The 20,931-nt window shown below is 45.2% G+C and overlaps 10 non-coding genes across 10 annotated transcripts; all 10 read right to left on the minus strand.

The window, feature by feature from the left end:
• Window positions 1-294: 294 nt before the first annotated feature.
• LOC130077139 (small nucleolar RNA U3) lies at window positions 295-508 on the minus strand. The gene has a single exon (XR_008805709.1). It is a non-coding gene; the product is annotated as a small nucleolar RNA U3 (small nucleolar RNA).
• A 1,499-nt stretch (window positions 509-2,007) lies between these two features.
• LOC130091282 (small nucleolar RNA U3) lies at window positions 2,008-2,221 on the minus strand. The gene has a single exon (XR_008807798.1). It is a non-coding gene; the product is annotated as a small nucleolar RNA U3 (small nucleolar RNA).
• Window positions 2,222-8,183: 5,962 nt separating this feature from the next.
• LOC130091649 (small nucleolar RNA U3) lies at window positions 8,184-8,397 on the minus strand. The gene has a single exon (XR_008807839.1). It is a non-coding gene; the product is annotated as a small nucleolar RNA U3 (small nucleolar RNA).
• A 1,498-nt stretch (window positions 8,398-9,895) lies between these two features.
• On the minus strand, window positions 9,896-10,109 carry LOC130094924 (small nucleolar RNA U3). The gene has a single exon (XR_008808027.1). It is a non-coding gene; the product is annotated as a small nucleolar RNA U3 (small nucleolar RNA).
• Window positions 10,110-11,607: 1,498 nt separating this feature from the next.
• Window positions 11,608-11,821, minus strand: LOC130091968 (small nucleolar RNA U3). Its single transcript, XR_008807898.1, has one exon. It is a non-coding gene; the product is annotated as a small nucleolar RNA U3 (small nucleolar RNA).
• Window positions 11,822-13,319: 1,498 nt separating this feature from the next.
• Window positions 13,320-13,533, minus strand: LOC130094026 (small nucleolar RNA U3). The gene has a single exon (XR_008807963.1). It is a non-coding gene; the product is annotated as a small nucleolar RNA U3 (small nucleolar RNA).
• A 1,498-nt stretch (window positions 13,534-15,031) lies between these two features.
• Window positions 15,032-15,245, minus strand: LOC130091849 (small nucleolar RNA U3). Its single transcript, XR_008807872.1, has one exon. It is a non-coding gene; the product is annotated as a small nucleolar RNA U3 (small nucleolar RNA).
• A 1,499-nt stretch (window positions 15,246-16,744) lies between these two features.
• Window positions 16,745-16,958, minus strand: LOC130094132 (small nucleolar RNA U3). The gene has a single exon (XR_008807968.1). It is a non-coding gene; the product is annotated as a small nucleolar RNA U3 (small nucleolar RNA).
• Window positions 16,959-18,456: 1,498 nt separating this feature from the next.
• On the minus strand, window positions 18,457-18,670 carry LOC130106507 (small nucleolar RNA U3). The gene has a single exon (XR_008809730.1). It is a non-coding gene; the product is annotated as a small nucleolar RNA U3 (small nucleolar RNA).
• Window positions 18,671-20,168: 1,498 nt separating this feature from the next.
• On the minus strand, window positions 20,169-20,382 carry LOC130092181 (small nucleolar RNA U3). Its single transcript, XR_008807901.1, has one exon. It is a non-coding gene; the product is annotated as a small nucleolar RNA U3 (small nucleolar RNA).
• Window positions 20,383-20,931: the final 549 nt, after the last annotated feature.

A 20,931-nucleotide genomic window follows, 5' to 3' on the forward strand; every position in this document is an offset into this window, starting at 1 on the left:
CGACACAGAGTTGACGTCCAACGAAAAAGTCCCGCACCTACCAACAATTGCTAACGTAGGCATTTCAGACACTTGACTTTGATTGCGTTCTTGGAAAACTTGCAATGGCTGACCTCAAACTGAGCACATATCCAGAGCACTCTTTACCATAAAACCCACTTTTTGCAACTGCTGTCTTACACAACACACAGTCCTGCGTCATTGCAAACGGTTCTGCCTTTCAACAAAGTTTTCTGCATGGGACCTACAGATGCAAAAACAAAGAAATTCCAAAATGAGACTTAAATGCCAAACACCACTCAGAACATACTCCTTTCTTCAATATTGCAAAAAGCAATACAGAACGTTCATCAACGACACAGAGCTCACAACCAAAGTCGCTGCTCTGCGCCCAATTCACGCTCAGAAAGGAGCATCATTACTCTTCATTGTGGGTTGGGAGACAAACACTTTCAAAACACATTTCCAAGCAAAGAACTATAGAAATGATCCCTGAAAATATAGTCTTAACGGTTTATGGAAACTCAATCGGCATTCCATTCTGCTGCGCCTCTCCTCTAAAAGGGTTTTGCCTAGTTGAATTTTGTGGGCTTTAAAGTTTACGTGACATTTTAGCGCATACATCGGAGCCAAAAGCAGAAAGGACTTCCACAATCTCTTTGAAGCCTACTGTTAAGATATGTGGAATACACACAACAATCCATAATGTCATACTTTTTTGTAAGCATAGCTGCCCGTGTCATGCTTTGTAGTTGACATTTGTTGAAGCTAAATGTAGAAAATCTTTGAAAAGAAAAGTCACAGGCACATTAACAATTCTTTATGTAGACATTTCAGAAACAAGCTGACGTCGGTCGTGCACTTAGAAAACATGCTATGGCTGACATCGAAATGTGAAATGAACCCGTGTCAGGCCCGTTTTTTCAATAGCACCTGATTTTCGTATCTGCTGTCTTATCCGAGATGCAATACCACATCGCTGCAAACATTTCAAGTTTTTGCAGTGATGCGGTATTGCATCTCGGATGAGACAACGTTCGCTTTATTCAAAGGACGCCGTGACACGGGCCCCAAGACGAGGAGAGGTTTAAGCTGCCACAAAACACAACCACAAGAGAGACGGGAGCAGGGTTAACAGAAATGATCTTTTATTCAGCCAAGAACTTAGGAATGTAAACTGGAACTTAGGTTCCTTCCGGGCTGTGGTATCAGTGGCGGCTTTGTTCCCCACGTCTGTTTCAACGCTAGGCCACCTTAAAGGGGGAAGACACAACTGAAGAAAGGCAAAATCATTAAAAAGAAGATGTTGCAAGTCTGTCTCTGTCTTCTTACTCTTCAGCCGGTTCTCTCTTGGCCAACGTGTGCTTCAGCACCTCATACTGAAGGATTCTGTACTTAGAACCATCTTGCCTTGAGTGTAGCAGAGTTCCCAATTGTACGGTGACCTCCATTAGGCCATCATTGCCTACAGCTGTGGGTGGTTCCAAGTTTGGAATGTGAGTTGGTGGAAATGCTCAAGATTGATGTCTTGTCCTAGCCGGGAGCTGCTCCATTGGTCCTGGGCTCCTGTTTCCAATATTGGATTGCCACAACGCATTTCAGAAAAGCTTCTAAAATAAATCCACTTTCACAAAAGGCACAAATGTCAAACAACGCTCAGATTATATACCCCTTTCTTCAACATCGACAAAAGCTACACAGAAACTTCATCAACGACACAGAGTTGACGTCCAACGAAAAAGTCCCGCACCTACCAACAATTGCTAACGTAGGCATTTCAGACACTTGACTTTGATTGCGTTCTTGGAAAACTTGCAATGGCTGACCTCAAACTGAGCCCATATCCAGAGCACTCTTTACCATAAAACCCACTTTTTGCAACTGCTGTCTTACACAACACACAGTCCTGCGTCATATCAAACGGTTCTGCCTTTCAACAAAGTTTTCTGCATGGGACCTACAGATGCAAAAACAAAGAAATTCCAAAATGAGACTTAAATGCCAAACACCACTCAGAACACACTCCTTTCTTCAATATTGCAAAAAGCAATACATAACGTTCATCAACGACACAGAGATCACAACCAAAGTCGCTGCTCTGCGCCCAATTCACGCTCAGAAAGGAGCATCATTACTCTTCATCGTGGGTTGGGAGACAAACACTTTCGAAACACATTTCCAAGCAAAGAACTATAGAAATGATCCCTGAAAATATAGTCTTAACGGTTTATGGAAACTCAATCGGCATTCCATTCTGCTGCGCCTCTCCTCTAAAAGGGTTTTGCCTAGTTGAATTTTGTGGGCTTTAAAGTTTACGTGACATTTTAGCGCATACATCGGAGCCAAAAGCAGAAAGGACTTCCACAATCTCTTTGAAGCCTACTGTTAAGATATGTGGAATACACACAACAATCCATAATGTCATACTTTTTTGTAAGCATAGCTGCCCGTGTCATGCTTTGTAGTTGACATTTGTTGAAGCTAAATGTAGAAAATCTTTGAAAAGAAAAGTCACAGGTACATTAACAATTCTTTATGTAGACATTTCAGAAACAAGCTGACGTCGGTCGTGCACTTAGAAAACATGCTATGGCTGACATCGAAATGTGAAATGAACCCGTGTCAGGCCCCGTTTTTTCAATAGCATGTGGTGCATGTAAGATACATAATTCACCTTTGTTAAGTGTAGTTCTATACACTGTTGGTTGTAAACACGGCACTCTGTTCTTCACGACTGTTCAGGGATCGCGGTCCCTTTAAATACTCTGAACGTGTGCTCACGTGGGACGCATGTCAGCGCCATTTGTTATTATTACTTTTCTTTCTTTCTATAAATAAATGACACACGCATTCGTGTGCTCAAAGTGAGAAGTTGTCTCTTGCAATTTACTGCAATTTCCACACTGGTGACCCCGACATTAGTCTGCTGGACGTATCCAGAGACACGACACGACCATGACCGCGAACGCTGTCACCCTTAAACTCCCCGAATTCTGGGAATCGTCAGCATCTGCATGGTTCGCCCAGACTGAAGCGCAGTTTGCGTTACGTGAGATCACCGCGGATACAACGAAATACTACTACGTTGTGTCGGCTCTCGGAAATTCAACAGCATCCAGAGTGGTGAGCCTTCTTACAAATCCTCCCGAAAATGAGAAGTATGCAGCACTCAAAGCCCACCTGTTGAAAACGTTTGAACTGTCGGACACTGAGAGAGCCAACAGGCTTTTCTCACTTCAAGGACTGGGTGACAGCAAACCGTCTGAGCTCATGGACCGCATGCTGGATCTTTTAGGTGTGCACAGACCAGATTTCCTATTCATCCAGTTATTCCTGCGTCAGCTACCTTCCCAAGTGAGAGCTGCATTAGCTAACACCACAATCACTGACTGTCGGAGACTGGCTGAAGAGGCTGATACATTTTTTCTGGCGAGTCAAGGACATTGTGCGTCCGCGTTTTTTCCCGCGCACATCGCTACGGTGACAAGGGACGATTCCACACTCATCGGTGCAACCACTTCTCGTCGGCAGCAGTCTTCTGGCACCCAACAGCTTTCAGGCTTATGTTTCTACCATGCAAAGTTTGGAAGTAAGGCTACCAAATGCCGTTCGCCATGCAGTTTCGGCGGTTCGGGAAACGCCAGGGCCGGCGCTCAGTAGTGGCCATGAGTGTCGGCTGCGTAGACAGGCTGCTTTTCATCCGTGACAGCATCTCCGGACGCCGTTTTCTGTGCGACACGGGAGCACAGAGGAGCATCCTGCCTGCATCCCGTTTGGACATGGTGGCCGACAGCCACGGCCCCCCTATGGAAGCTGCCAATGGTAGCCCCATCCGCACATATGGAACGAGGTACGTCGAATTGTGTTTCGAAGGACAGCAGTTCGGCTGGGATTTTGTTACAGCAAAGGTTGCCATCCCCCTCCTCGGTGCTGATTTTTTATGTGCACATGGATTGTTGGTGGATGTTAAGAACCACCGTCTGATTGATGCCGTTACATTCTGTTCATATACGTGCACGCTCAGCGAGGCCGACTCCATACGATTGTCTAGCATGCTCTCAGCTTCCGATGATTTCCACCGTCTACTTGCCAGTTTCCCAGCCCTCACTCAGCCCACTTTCTCTGCATCTGCCGTCAAGCATGGTGTGGAGCACCATCTCGCCACTTCTGGCCCACCCGTCTACGCCCGTGCTCGGCGCCTTGACCCGACCAAACTTGCCGTTGCAAAGGCTGAGTTTGCGAACATGGAACGCCTGGGCATAGTCCGCCAATCCGACAGCCCGTGGGCGTCACCCCTCCACATCGTCCCCAAACCGGGCGGTGGCTGGCGCCCGTGTGGTGACTACCGGCGGCTTAATGAAGTAACGACACCTGACCGATACCCTGTTCCGAACATACAGGATTTTTCTGCACACCTGGCTGGCCAGGTGATTTTTTCCAAAGTGGACCTCATCCGGGGATACCATCAGGTGCCGGTGCACCCACTGGACATTCCCAAAACGGCAGTGATCACGCCATTTGGGCTGTTTGAGTTCCTGCGCATGCCGTTCGGCCTTAAAAATGCCGCCCAATCTTTTCAGCGCCTCATGGACTCTGTTTTGCGGGACCTGCCTTTCCTTTTTGTGTACTTGGATGACATCCTGGTGGCGAGCACGTCCAAGTCTCAGCACCTGGCACACCTCCGAACCCTTTTTGAGCGGCTTAATTGGATTATGATGTCATGGATTAATTGTCAACCCCGCCAAGTGCCAGTTCGGTCTCTCCACCATCGACTTCCTGGGACACAGAGTCACTAAGGACGGGGCAGTTCCTCTCCCATCAAAGGTGGAGGCAGTCACACAGTTCCCACGCCCGCTCACTGTCAAATCGCTGCAGGAGTTCCTTGGGATGGTGAATTTTTACCACCGCTTCATTCCTCGAGCTGCTCAGCTCATGCGGCCCTTGCACGAGGCCTTGAAAGGTAAACCCAAGCAAGATGTGGAATGGACTGATGGCAGGGACGAGGCTTTTGCTGCCACAAAGGCCGCCCTAGCGAACGCCACCATGCTGGCACATCCTTCTCCTACTGCCCCCATCGCCATCACCTCGGACGCCTCGGACTACGCCGTCGGTGCGGTCTATGAACAGTGGGTAGGCGGGGCCTGGCAGCCACTGGCTTTCTTTAGCCGTCAGCTGCGCCCCTGTGAGCGGAAGTACAGCACTTTCGATCGGGAGCTGCTGGGTCTCTACCTAGCCATTAGACACTTTCGTTCAATGCTGGAAGGCCGACATTTCACTGCTTTTGTGGACCACAAGCCACTAACTTTTGCCATGGCCAAGGTAGCTGAGCCGTGGTCCGCCCGCCAGCAACGTCAACTGTCCTACATTTCAGAGTTCACCACGGACTTGCAGCACGTTGCTGGTAAGAACAACTGCGTGGCGGACTGCCTATCACGTGCTGTGGCAGGGGCAGTCCATCTTGGTTTGGATTACGCCCGCATGGCAGCGACTCAGTCCACAGACCCGGATGTGCAACTCCTGAAGACCTCGAACACAGGGCTGCAGATCGAGGACGTGGTTTTTGGTGATGCCGGCACTACGCTCCTGTGTGACATCTCCTCAGGTAGTCCTCGGCCGGTCGTTCCCTCAGGATGGAGACGACAGGTTTTTGATGCCATCCATGGTCTCTCCCACCCAGGTTCGAAAGCGTCACAGAGGCTGGTTGCAGCAAAGTTTGTTTGGCACGGCCTCAAGAAGGATGTTAGGGACTGGGCTAACACCTGTGTTGAGTGCCAACGTGCCAAAGTACACCGCCACACTAAAGCCCCGTTAGAGACTTTCCCGGTACCTGAGAGGCGTTTTGACCATGTAAACGTGGACCTGGTCGGTCCTCTGCCCTCCTCTCACGGTTTCACGTATCTGTTAACCATGGTTGACAGGACCACCCGCTGGCCTGAGGTTGTACCACTGACGTCAGTGGCATCCATCGAGATGACACGGGCATTTATTGGCACTTGGGTTGCCCGTTTCGGCACCCCTTCAGACATATCCTCTGACCGAGGCGCGCAGTTCACGTCTGAGCTGTGGGGCGCTGTCGCACAGAGCCTCGGAGTAAAACTCCACCACACGGCCGCATATCATCCGCAGGCTAACGGACTCTGTGAACGTTTTCATAGGGCGATGAAGGCTGCCCTGCGTGCCAGCCTCAAAGACAGCAACTGGGTCGACAAGCTCCCGTGGGTGATGCTGGGCATCAAGACTGCGCCAAAGGAGGACCTTCAGTCCTCATCCGCTGAGCTTGTTTATGGACAGCCGCTGCGGGTGCCAGGGGATTTCGTACCTAACACCACAGTTCCCTGGTCTGCTACTCTCCAGCGGTCTACTTTATTGGACAATGCAAGGCTTTTCACACCTGTCCCAACTTCCTGTCACGGCCTCCCTCAGTCGCACATTCCCACTGGTCTTCAGACGGCTGACTATGTTTTCATTCGCCACGATGCCCACAGGGGACCGCTACGCCCACCCTACGAGGGCCCATTCCGGGTTCTGGAGACAGGGGACAAACATTTTGTGGTGGACAGGGGCGGCAAACCAGAGCGATTCTCCATTGACCGCCTTAAACCAGCTCACTTGGACATAGCTAGGCCTATTGACCTGGCTCAGCCCCCACGGCGCGGACGGCCTCCTGCTCTGCCCCCTCCCCTACCTCCCACACTCCATGCCCCACACCCGTGTCATAATGGGACACAGGTTACAGTGGGGTCTCCTCGACCTCCGGCACAGCGCAGCCGTTGTGGCCGGCTGATACGTCCACCTCCCCGTTGACTGTTTGGTTCTTTTTCTAATACGGTGAATTCTGGGGGGACGTGTGTGGTGCATGTAAGATACATAATTCACCTTTGTTAAGTGTAGTTCTATACACTGTTGGTTGTAAACACGGCACTCTGTTCTTCACGACTGTTCAGGGATCGCGGTCCCTTTAAATACTCTGAACGTGTGCTCACGTGGGACGCATGTCAGCGCCATTTGTTATTATTACTTTTCTTTCTTTCTATAAATAAATGACACACACATTCGTGTGCTCAAAGTGAGAAGTTGTCTCTTGCAATTTACTGCAATTTCCACAAGCACCTGATTTTCGTATCTGCTGTCTTATCCGAGATGCAATACCACATCGCTGCAAACATTTCAAGTTTTTGCAGTGATGCGGTATTGCATCTCGGATGAGACAACGTTCGCTTTATTCAAAGGACGCCGTGACACGGGCCCCAAGACGAGGAGAGGTTTAAGCTGCCACAAAACACAACCACAAGAGAGACGGGAGCAGGGTTAACAGAAATGATCTTTTATTTAGCCAAGAACTTAGGAATGTAAACTGGAACTTAGGTTCCTTCCGGGCTGTGGTATCAGTGGCGGCTTTGTTCCCCACGTCTGTTTCAACGCTAGGCCACCTTAAAGGGGGAAGACACAACTGAAGAAAGGCAAAATCATTAAAAAGAAGATGTTGCAAGTCTGTCTCTGTCTTCTTACTCTTCAGCCGGTTCTCTCTTGGCCAACGTGTGCTTCAGCACCTCATACTGAAGGATTCTGTACTTAGAACCATCTAGCCTTGAGTGTAGCAGAGTTCCCAATTGTACGGTGACCTCCATTAGGCCATCATTGCCTACAGCTGTGGGTGGTTCCAAGTTTGGAATGTGAGTTGGTGGAAATGCTCAAGATTGATGTCTTGTCCTAGCCGGGAGCTGCTCCATTGGTCCTGGGCTCCTGTTTCCAATATTGGATTGCCACAACGCATTTCAGAAAAGCTTCTAAAACAATCCACTTTCTCAAAAAGCACAAATGTCAAACAACGCTCAGATTATATACCCCTTTCTTCAACATCGACAAAAGCTACACAGAAACTTCATCAACGACACAGAGTTGACGTCCAACGAAAAAGTCCCGCACCTACCAACAATAGCTAACGTAGGCATTTCAGACACTTGACTTTGATTGCGTTCTTGGAAAACTTGCAATGGCTGACCTCAAACTGAGCACATATCCAGAGCACTCTTTACCATAAAACCCACTTTTTGCAACTGCTGTCTTACACAACACACAGTCCTGCGTCATTGCAAACGGTTCTGCCTTTCAACAAAGTTTTCTGCATGGGACCTACAGATGCAAAAACAAAGAAATTCCAAAATGAGACTTAAATGCCAAACACCACTCAGAACACACTCCTTTCTTCAATATTGCAAAAAGCAATACATAACGTTCATCAACGACACAGAGGTCACAACCAAAGTCGCTGCTCTGCGCCCAATTCACGCTCAGAAAGGAGCATCATTACTCTTCATCGTGGGTTGGGAGACAAACACTTTCGAAACACATTTCCAAGCAAAGAACTATAGAAATGATCCCTGAAAATATAGTCTTAACGGTTTATGGAAACTCAATCGGCATTCCATTCTGCTGCGCCTCTCCTCTAAAAAGGTTTTGCCTAGTTGAATTTTGTGGGCTTTAAAGTTTACGTGACATTTTAGCGCATACATCGGAGCCAAAAGCAGAAAGGACTTCCACAATCTCTTTGAAGCCTACTGTTAAGATATGTGGAATACACACAACAATCCATAATTACATACTTTTTTGTAATCATAGCTGCCCGTGTCATGCTTTGTAGTTGACATTTGTTGAAGCTAAATGTAGAAAATCTTTGAAAAGAAAAGTCACAGGCACATTAACAATCCTTTATGTAGACATTTCAGAAACAAGCTGACGTCGGTCGTGCACTTAGAAAACATGCTATGGCTGACATCGAAATGTGAAATGAACCCGTGTCAGGCCCGTTTTTTCAATAGCACCTGATTTTCGTATCTGCTGTCTTATCCGAGATGGAATACCACATCGCTGCAAACATTTCAAGTTTTTGCAGTGATGCGGTATTGCATCTCGGATGAGACAACGTTCGCTTTATTCAAGGGACGCCGTGACACGGGCCCCAAGACGAGGAGAGGTTTAAGCTGCCACAAAACACAACCACAAGAGAGACGGGAGCAGGGTTAACAGAAATGATCTTTTATTTAGCCAAGAACTTAGGAATGTAAACTGGAACTTAGGTTCCTTCCGGGCTGTGGTATCAGTGGCGGCTTTGTTCCCCACATCTGTTTCAACGCTAGGCCACCTTAAAGGGGGAAGACACAACTGAAGAAAGGCAAAATCATTAAAAAGAAGATGTTGCAAGTCTGTCTCTGTCTTCTTACTCTTCAGCCGGTTCTCTCTTGGCCAACGTGTGCTTCAGCACCTCATACTGAAGGATTCTGTACTTAGAACCATCTAGCCTTGAGTGTAGCAGAGTTCCCAATTGTACGGTGACCTCCATTAGGCCATCATTGCCTACAGCTGTGGGTGGTTCCAAGTTTGGAATGTGAGTTGGTGGAAATGCTCAAGATTGATGTCTTGTCCTAGCCGGGAGCTGCTCCATTGGTCCTGGGCTCCTGTTTCCAATATTGGATTGCCACAACGCATTTCAGAAAAGCTTCTAAAACAATCCACTTTCTCAAAAGGCACAAATGTCAAACAACGCTCAGATTATATACCCCTTTCTTCAACATCGACAAAAGCTACACAGAAACTTCATCAACGACACAGAGTTGACGTCCAACGAAAAAGTCCCGCACCTACCAACAATAGCTAACGTATGCATTTCAGACACTTGACTTTGATTGCGTTCTTGGAAAACTTGCAATGGCTGACCTCAAAGTGAGCACATATCCAGAGCACTCTTTACCATAAAACCCACTTTTTGCAACTGCTGTCTTACACAACACACAGTCCTGCGTCATTGCAAACGGTTCTGCCTTTCAACAAAGTTTTCTGCATGGGACCTACAAATGCAAAAACAAAGAAATTCCAAAATGAGACTTAAATGCCAAACACCAATCAGAACACACTCCTTTCTTCAATATTGCAAAAAGCAATACATAACGTTCATCAATGACACAGAGGTCACAACCAAAGTCGCTGCTCTGCGCCCAATTCACGCTCAGAAAGGAGCATCATTACTCTTCATCGTGGGTTGGGAGACAAACACTTTCGAAACACATTTCCAAGCAAAGAACTATAGAAATGATCCCTGAAAATATAGTCTTAACGGTTTATGGAAACTCAATCGGCATTCCATTCTGCTGCGCCTCTCCTCTAAAAGGGTTTTGCCTAGTTGAATTTTGTGGGCTTTAAAGTTTACGTGACATTTTAGCGCATACATCGGAGCCAAAAGCAGAAAGGACTTCCACAATCTCTTTGAAGCCTACTGTTAAGATATGTGGAATACACACAACAATCCATAATTACATACTTTTTTGTAATCATAGCTGCCCGTGTCATGCTTTGTAGTTGACATTTGTTGAAGCTAAATGTAGAAAATCTTTGAAAAGAAAAGTCACAGGCACATTAACAATTCTTTATGTAGACATTTCAGAAACAAGCTGACGTCGGTCGTGCACTTAGAAAACATGCTATGGCTGACATCGAAATGTGAAATGAACCCGTGTCAGGCCCGTTTTTTCAATAGCACCTGATTTTCGTATCTGCTGTCTTATCCGAGATGCAATACCACATCGCTGCAAACATTTCAAGTTTTTGCAGTGATGCGGTATTGCATCTCGGATGAGACAACGTTCGCTTTATTCAAGGGACGCCGTGACACGGGCCCCAAGACGAGGAGAGGTTTAAGCTGCCACAAAACACAACCACAAGAGAGACGGGAGCAGGGTTAACAGAAATGATCTTTTATTTAGCCAAGAACTTAGGAATGTAAACTGGAACTTAGGTTCCTTCCGGGCTGTGGTATCAGTGGCGGCTTTGTTCCCCACGTCTGTTTCAACGCTAGGCCACCTTAAAGGGGGAAGACACAACTGAAGAAAGGCAAAATCATTAAAAAGAAGATGTTGCAAGTCTGTCTCTGTCTTCTTACTCTTCAGCCGGTTCTCTCTTGGCCAACGTGTGCTTCAGCACCTCATACTGAAGGATTCTGTACTTAGAACCATCTAGCCTTGCGTGTAGCAGAGTTCCCAATTGTACGGTGACCTCCATTAGGCCATCATTGCCTACAGCTGTGGGTGGTTCCAAGTTTGGAATGTGAGTTGGTGGAAATGCTCAAGATTGATGTCTTGTCCTAGCCGGGAGCTGCTCCATTGGTCCTGGGCTCCTGTTTCCAATATTGGATTGCCACAACGCATTTCAGAAAAGCTTCTAAAACAATCCACTTTCTCAAAAGGCACAAATGTCAAACAACGCTCAGATTATATACCCCTTTCTTCAACATCGACAAAAGCTACACAGAAACTTCATCAACGACACAGAGTTGACGTCCAACGAAAAAGTCCCGCACCTACCAACAATTGCTAACGTAGGCATTTCAGACACTTGACTTTGATTGCGTTCTTGGAAAACTTGCAATGGCTGACCTCAAACTGAGCACATATCCAGAGCACTCTTTACCATAAAACCCACTTTTTGCAACTGCTGTCTTACACAACACACAGTCCTGCGTCATATCAAACGGTTCTGCCTTTCAACAAAGTTTTCTGCATGGGACCTACAGATGCAAAAACAAAGAAATTCCAAAATGAGACCTAAATGCCAAACCCCACTCAGAACACACTCCTTTCTTCAATATTGCAAAAAGCAATACATAACGTTCATCAACGACACAGAGATCACAACCAAAGTCGCTGCTCTGCGCCCAATTCACGCTCAGAAAGGAGCATCATTACTCTTCATTGTGGGTTGGGAGACAAACACTTTCGAAACACATTTCCAAGCAAAAAACTATAGAAATGATCCCTGAAAATATAGTCTTAACGGTTTATGGAAACTCAATCGGCATTCCATTCTGCTGCGCCTCTCCTCTAAAAGGGTTATGCCTAGTTGAATTTTGTGGGCTTTAAAGTTTATGTGACATTTTAGCGCATACATCGGAGCCAAAAGCAGAAAGGACTTCCACAATCTCTTTGAAGCCTACTGTTAAGATATGTGGAATACACACAACAATCCATAATGACATACTTTTTTGTAATCATAGCTGCCCGTGTCATGCTTTGTAGTTAACATTTGTTGAAGCTAAATGTAGAAAATCTTTGAAAAGAAAAGTCACAGGCACATTAACAATTCTTTATGTAGACATTTCAGAAACAAGCTGACGTCGGTCGTGCACTTAGAAAACATGCTATGGCTGACATCGAAATGTGAAATGAACCCGTGTCAGGCCCGTTTTTTCAATAGCACCTGATTTTCGTATCTGCTGTCTTATCCGAGATGCAATACCACATCGCTGCAAACATTTCAAGTTTTTGCAGTGATGCGGTATTGCATCTCGGATGAGACAACGTTCGCTTTATTCAAAGGACGCCGTGACACGGGCCCCAAGACGAGGAGAGGTTTAAGCTGCCACAAAACACAACCACAAGAGAGACGGGAGCAGGGTTAACAGAAATGATCTTTTATTTAGCCAAGAACTTAGGAATGTAAACTGGAACTTAGGTTCCTTCCGGGCTGTGGTATCAGTGGCGGCTTTGTTCCCCACGTCTGTTTCAACGCTAGGCCACCTTAAAGGGGGAAGACACAACTGAAGAAAGGCAAAATCATTAAAAAGAAGATGTTGCAAGTCTGTCTCTGTCTTCTTACTCTTCAGCCGGTTCTCTCTTGGCCAACGTGTGCTTCAGCACCTCATACTGAAGGATTCTGTACTTAGAACCATCTAGCCTTGAGTGTAGCAGAGTTCCCAATTGTACGGTGACCTCCATTAGGCCATCATTGCCTACAGCTGTGGGTGGTTCCAAGTTTGGAATGTGAGTTGGTGGAAATGCTCAAGATTGATGTCTTGTCCTAGCCGGGAGCTGCTCCATTGGTCCTGGGCTCCTGTTTCCAATATTGGATTGCCACAACGCATTTCAGAAAAGCTTCTAAAACAATCCACTTTCTCAAAAGGCACAAATGTCAAACAACGCTCAGATTATATACCCCTTTCTTCAACATCGACAAAAGCTACACAGAAACTTCATCAACGACACAGAGTTGACGTCCAACGAAAAAGTCCCGCACCTACCAACAATAGCTAACGTAGGCATTTCAGACACTTGACTTTGATTGCGTTCTTGGAAAACTTGCAATGGCTGACCTCAAACTGAGCACATATCCAGAGCACTCTTTACCATAAAACCCACTTTTTGCAACTGCTGTCTTACACAACACACAGTCCTGCGTCATTGCAAACGGTTCTGCCTTTCAACAAAGTTTTCTGCATGGGACCTACAGATGCAAAAACAAAGAAATTCCAAAATGAGACTTAAATGCCAAACACCACTCAAAACACACTCCTTTCTTCAATATTGCAAAAAGCAATACATAACGTTCATCAACGACACAGAGGTCACAACCAAAGTCGCTGCTCTGCGCCCAATTCACGCTCAGAAAGGAGCATCATTACTCTTCATCGTGGGTTGGGAGACAAACACTTTCGAAACACATTTCCAAGCAAAGAACTATAGAAATGATCCCTGAAAATATAGTCTTAACGGTTTATGGAAACTCAATCGGCATTCCATTCTGCTGCGCCTCTCCTCTAAAAGGGTTTTGCCTAGTTGAATTTTGTGGGCTTTAAAGTTTACGTGACATTTTAGCGCATACATCGGAGCCAAAAGCAGAAAGGACTTCCACAATCTCTTTGAAGCCTACTGTTAAGATATGTGGAATACACACAACAATCCATAATTACATACTTTTTTGTAATCATAGCTGCCCGTGTCATGCTTTGTAGTTGACATTTGTTGAAGCTAAATGTAGAAAATCTTTGAAAAGAAAAGTCACAGGCACATTAACAATCCTTTATGTAGACATTTCAGAAACAAGCTGACGTCGGTCGTGCACTTAGAAAACATGCTATGGCTGACATCGAAATGTGAAATGAACCCGTGTCAGGCCCGTTTTTTCAATAGCACCTGATTTTCGTATCTGCTGTCTTATCCGAGATGCAATACCACATCGCTGCAAACATTTCAAGTTTTTGCAGTGATGCGGTATTGCATCTCGGATGAGACAACGTTCGCTTTATTCAAGGGACGCCGTGACACTGGCCCCAAGACGAGGAGAGGTTTAAGCTGCCACAAAACACAACCACAAGAGAGACGGGAGCAGGGTTAACAGAAATGATCTTTTATTTAGCCAAGAACTTAGGAATGTAAACTGGAACTTAGGTTCCTTCCGGGCTGTGGTATCAGTGGCGGCTTTGTTCCCCACGTCTGTTTCAACGCTAGGCCACCTTAAAGGGGGAAGACACAACTGAAGAAAGGCAAAATCATTAAAAAGAAGATGTTGCAAGTCTGTCTCTGTCTTCTTACTCTTCAGCCGGTTCTCTCTTGGCCAACGTGTGCTTCAGCACCTCATACTGAAGGATTCTGTACTTAGAACCATCTAGCCTTGAGTGTAGCAGAGTTCCCAATTGTACGGTGACCTCCATTAGGCCATCATTGCCTACAGCTGTGGGTGGTTCCAAGTTTGGAATGTGAGTTGGTGGAAATGCTCAAGATTGATGTCTTGTCCTAGCCGGGAGCTGCTCCATTGGTCCTGGGCTCCTGTTTCCAATATTGGATTGCCACAACGCATTTCAGAAAAGCTTCTAAAACAATCCACTTTCTCAAAAGGCACAAATGTCAAACAACGCTCAGATTATATACCCCTTTCTTCAACATCGACAAAAGCTACACAGAAACTTCATCAACGACACAGAGTTGACGTCCAACGAAAAAGTCCCGCACCTACCAACAATAGCTAACGTAGGCATTTCAGACACTTGACTTTGATTGCGTTCTTGGAAAACTTGCAATGGCTGACCTCAAACTGAGCACATATCCAGAGCACTCTTTACCATAAAACCCACTTTTTGCAACTGCTGTCTTACACAACACACAGTCCTGCGTCATTGCAAACGGTTCTGCCTTTCAACAAAGTTTTCTGCATGGGACCTACAGATGCAAAAACAAAGAAATTCCAAAATGAGACTTAAATGCCAAACACCACTCAGAACACACTCCTTTCTTCAATATTGCAAAAAGCAATACATAACGTTCATCAACGACACAGAGATCACAACCAAAGTCGCTGCTCTGCGCCCAATTCACGCTCAGAAAGGAGCATCATTACTCTTCATCGTGGGTTGGGAAACAAACACTTTCGAAACACATTTCCAAGCAAAGAACTATAGAAATGATCCCTGAAAATATAGTCTTAACGGTTTATGGAAACTCAATCGGCATTCCATTCTGCTGCGCCTCTCCTCTAAAAGGGTTTTGCCTAGTTGAATTTTGTGGGCTTTAAAGTTTACGTGACATTTTAGCGCATACATCGGAGCCAAAAGCAGAAAGGACTTCCACAATCTCTTTGAAGCCTACTGTTAAGATATGTGGAATACACACAACAATCCATAATGTCATACTTTTTTGTAAGCATAGCTGCCCGTGTCATGCTTTGTAGTTGACATTTGTTGAAGCTAAATGTAGAAAATCTTTGAAAAGAAAAGTCACAGGTACATTAACAATTCTTTATGTAGACATTTCAGAAACAAGCTGACGTCGGTCGTGCACTTAGAAAACATGCTATGGCTGACATCGAAATGTGAAATGAACCCGTGTCAGGCCCCGTTTTTTCAATAGCACCTGATTTTCGTATCTGCTGTCTTATCCAAAATGCAATACCACATCGCTGCAAACATTTCAAGTTTTTGCAGTGATGCGGTATTGCATCTCGGATGAGACAACGTTCGCTTTATTCAAAGGACGCCGTGACACGGGCCCCAAGACGAGGAGAGGTTTAAGCTGCCACAAAACACAACCACAAGAGAGACGGGAGCAGGGTTAACAGAAATGATCTTTTATTTAGCCAAGAACTTAGGAATGTAAACTGGAACTTAGGTTCCTTCCGGGCTGTGGTATCAGTGGCGGCTTTGTTCCCCACGTCTGTTTCAACGCTAGGCCACCTTAAAGGGGGAAGACACAACTGAAGAAAGGCAAAATCATTAAAAAGAAGATGTTGCAAGTCTGTCTCTGTCTTCTTACTCTTCAGCCGGTTCTCTCTTGGCCAACGTGTGCTTCAGCACCTCATACTGAAGGATTCTGTACTTAGAACCATCTAGCCTTGAGTGTAGCAGAGTTCCCAATTGTACGGTGACCTCCATTAGGCCATCATTGCCTACAGCTGTGGGTGGTTCCAAGTTTGGAATGTGAGTTGGTGGAAATGCTCAAGATTGATGTCTTGTCCTAGCCGGGAGCTGCTCCATTGGTCCTGGGCTCCTGTTTCCAATATTGGATTGCCACAACGCATTTCAGAAAAGCTTCTAAAACAATCCACTTTCTCAAAAGGCACAAATGTCAAACAACGCTCAGATTATATACCCCTTTCTTCAACATCGACAAAAGCTACACAGAAACTTCATCAACGACACAGAGTTGACGTCCAACGAAAAAGTCCCGCACCTACCAACAATAGCTAACGTAGGCATTTCAGACACTTGACTTTGATTGCGTTCTTGGAAAACTTGCAATGGCTGACCTCAAACTGAGCACATATCCAGAGCACTCTTTACCATAAAACCCACTTTTTGCAACTGCTGTCTTACACAACACACAGTCCTGCGTCATTGCAAACGGTTCTGCCTTTCAACAAAGTTTTCTGCATGGGACCTACAGATGCAAAAACAAAGAAATTCCAAAATGAGACTTAAATGCCAAACACCACTCAAAACACACTCCTTTCTTCAATATTGCAAAAAGCAATACATAACGTTCATCAACGACACAGAGGTCACAACCAAAGTCGCTGCTCTGCGCCCAATTCACGCTCAGAAAGGAGCATCATTACTCTTCATCGTGGGTTGGGAGACAAACACTTTCGAAACACATTTCCAAGCAAAGAACTATAGAAATGATCCCTGAAAATATAGTCTTAACGGTTTATGGAAACTCAATCGGCATTCCATTCTGCTGCGCCTCTCCTCTAAAAGGGTTTTGCCTAGTTGAATTTTGTGGGCTTTAAAGTTTACGTGACATTTTAGCGCATACATCGGAGCCAAAAGCAGAAAGGACTTCCACAATCTCTTTGAAGCCTACTGTTAAGATATGTGGAATACACACAACAATCCATAATTACATACTTTTTTGTAATCATAGCTGCCCGTGTCATGCTTTGTAGTTGACATTTGTTGAAGCTAAATGTAGAAAATCTTTGAAAAGAAAAGTCACAGGCACATTAACAATCCTTTATGTAGACATTTCAGAAACAAGCTGACGTCGGTCGTGCACTTAGAAAACATGCTATGGCTGACATCGAAATGTGAAATGAACCCGTGTCAGGCCCGTTTTTTCAATAGCACCTGATTTTCGTATCTGCTGTCTTATCCGAGATGCAATACCACATCGCTGCAAACATTTCAAGTTTTTGCAGTGATGCGGTATTGCATCTCGGATGAGACAACGTTCGCTTTATTCAAGGGACGCCGTGACACGGGCCCCAAGACGAGGAGAGGTTTAAGCTGCCACAAAACACAACCACAAGAGAGACGGGAGCAGGGTTAACAGAAATGATCTTTTATTTAGCCAAGAACTTAGGAATGTAAACTGGAACTTAGGTTCCTTCCGGGCTGTGGTATCAGTGGCGGCTTTGTTCCCCACGTCTGTTTCAACGCTAGGCCACCTTAAAGGGGGAAGACACAACTGAAGAAAGGCAAAATCATTAAAAAGAAGATGTTGCAAGTCTGTCTCTGTCTTCTTACTCTTCAGCCGGTTCTCTCTTGGCCAACGTGTGCTTCAGCACCTCATACTGAAGGATTCTGTACTTAGAACCATCTAGCCTTGAGTGTAGCAGAGTTCCCAATTGTACGGTGACCTCCATTAGGCCATCATTGCCTACAGCTGTGGGTGGTTCCAAGTTTGGAATGTGAGTTGGTGGAAATGCTCAAGATTGATGTCTTGTCCTTGCCGGGAGCTGCTCCATTGGTCCTGGGCTCCTGTTTCCAATATTGGATTGCCACAACGCATTTCAGAAAAGCTTCTAAAACAATCCACTTTCTCAAACGGCACAAATGTCAAACAACGCTCAGATTATATACCCCTTTCTTCAACATCGACAAAAGCTACACAGAAACTTCATCAACGACACAGAATTGACGTCCAACGAAAAAGTCCCGCACCTACCAACAATTGCTAACGTAGGCATTTCAGACACTTGACTTTGATTGCGTTCTTGGAAAACTTGCAATGGCTGACCTCAAACTGAGCACATATCCAGAGCACTCTTTACCATAAAACCCACTTTTTGCAACTGCTGTCTTACACAACACACAGTCCTGCGTCATTGCAAACGGTTCTGCCTTTCAACAAAGTTTTCTGCATGGGACCTACAGATGCAAAAACAAAGAAATTCCAAAATGAGACTTAAATGCCAAACACCACTCAGAACATACTCCTTTCTTCAATATTGCAAAAAGCAATACAGAACGTTCATCAACAACACAGAGCTCACAACCAAAGTCGCTGCTCTGCGCCCAATTCACGCTCAGAAAGGAGCATCATTACTCTTCATCGTGGGTTGGGAGACAAACACTTTCGAAACACATTTCCAAGCAAAGAACTATAGAAATGATCCCTGAAAATATAGTCTTAACGGTTTATGGAAACTCAATCGGCATTCCATTCTGCTGCGCCTCTCCTCTAAAAGGGTTTTGCCTAGTTGAATTTTGTGGGCTTTAAAGTTTACGTGACATTTTAGCGCATACATCGGAGCCAAAAGCAGAAAGGACTTCCACAATCTCTTTGAAGCCTACTGTTAAGATATGTGGAATACACACAACAATCCATAATGTCATACTTTTTTGTAAGCATAGCTGCCCGTGTCATGCTTTGTAGTTGACATTTGTTGAAGCTTAATGTAGAAAATCTTTGAAAAGAAAAGTCACAGGCACATTAACAATTCTTTATGTAGACATTTCAGAAACAAGCTGACGTCGGTCGTGCACTTAGAAAACATGCTATGGCTGACATCGAAATGTGAAATGAACCCGTGTCAGGCCCGTTTTTTCAATAGCACCTGATTTTTGTATCTGCTGTCTTATCCGAGATGCAATACCACATCGCTGCAAAAATTTCAAGTTTTTGCAGTGATGCGGTATTGCATCTCGGATGAGACAACGTTCGCTTTATTCAAAGGACGCCGTGACACGGGCCCCAAGACGAGGAGAGGTTTAAGCTGCCACAAAACACAACCACAAGAGAGACGGGAGCAGGGTTAACAGAAATGATCTTTTATTTAGCCAAGAACTTAGGAATGTAAACTGGAACTTAGGTTCCTTCCGGGCTGTGGTATCAGTGGCGGCTTTGTTCCCCACGTCTGTTTCAACGCTCGGCCACCTTAAAGGGGGAAGACACAACTGAAGAAAGGCAAAATCATTAAAAAGAAGATGTTGCAAGTCTGTCTCTGTCTTCTTACTCTTCAGCCGGTTCTCTCTTGGCCAACGTGTGCTTCAGCACCTCATACTGAAGGATTCTGTACTTAGAACCATCTAGCCTTGAGTGTAGCAGAGTTCCCAATTGTACGGTGACCTCCATTAGGCCATCATTGCCTACAGCTGTGGGTGGTTCCAAGTTTGGAATGTGAGTTGGTGGAAATGCTCAAGATTGATGTCTTGTCCTAGCCGGGAGCTGCTCCATTTGTCCTGGGCTCCTGTTTCCAATATTGGATTGCCACAACGCATTTCAGAAAAGCTTCTAAAACAATCCACTTTCTCAAAAGGCACAAATGTCAAACAACGCTCAGATTATATACCCCTTTCTTCAACATCGACAAAAGCTACACAGAAACTTCATCAACGACACAGAGTTGACGTCCAACGAAAAAGTCCCGCACCTACCAACAATTGCTAACGTAGGCATTTCAGACACTTGACTTTGATTGCGTTCTTGGAAAACTTGCAATGGCTGACCTCAAACTGAGCACATATCCAGAGCACTCTTTACCATAAAACCCACTTTTTGCAACTGCTGTCTTACACAACACACAGTCCTGCGTCATTGCAAACGGTTCTGCCTTTCAACAAAGTTTTCTGCATGGGATCTACAGATGCAAAAACAAAGAAATTCCAAAATGAGACTTAAATGCCAAACACCACTCAGAACATACTCCTTTCTTCAATGTTGCAAAAAGCAATACAGAACGTTCATCAACGACACAGAGGTCACAACCAAAGTCGCTGCTCTGCGCCCAATTCACGCTCAGAAAGGAGCATCATTACTCTTCATCGTGGGTTGGGAGACAAACACTTTCGAAACACATTTCCAAGCAAAGAACTATAGAAATGATCCCTGAAAATATAGTCTTAACGGTTTATGGAAACTCAATCGGCATTCCATTCTGCTGCGCCTCTCCTCTAAAAGGGTTTTGCCTAGTTGAATTTTGTGGGCTTTAAAGTTTACGTGACATTTTAGCGCATACATCGGAGCCAAAAGCAGAAAGGACTTCCACAATCTCTTTGAAGCCTACTGTTAAGATATGTGGAATACACACAACAATCCATAATGTCATACTTTTTTGTAAGCATAGCTGCCCGTGTCATGCTTTGTAGTTGACATTTGTTGAAGCTTAATGTAGAAAATCTTTGAAAAGAAAAGTCACAGGCACATTAACAATTCTTTATGTAGACATTTCAGAAACAAGCTGACGTCGGTCGTGCACTTAGAAAACATGCTATGGCTGACATCGAAATATGAAATGAACCCGTGTCAGGCCCCGTTTTTTCAATAGCACCTGATTTTCGTATCTGCTGTCTTATCCGAGATGCAATACCACATCGCTGCAAACATTTCAAGTTTTTGCAGTGATGCGGTATTGCATCTCGGATGAGACAACGTTCGCTTTATTCAAAGGACG

This window comes from Rhinichthys klamathensis, unplaced genomic scaffold, assembly GCF_029890125.1.
Source record: "Rhinichthys klamathensis goyatoka isolate OS25496 unplaced genomic scaffold, OSU_Roscu_1.1 h1tg000001l_1, whole genome shotgun sequence".
Taxonomy (NCBI): Eukaryota; Metazoa; Chordata; class Actinopteri; order Cypriniformes; family Leuciscidae; genus Rhinichthys; species Rhinichthys klamathensis.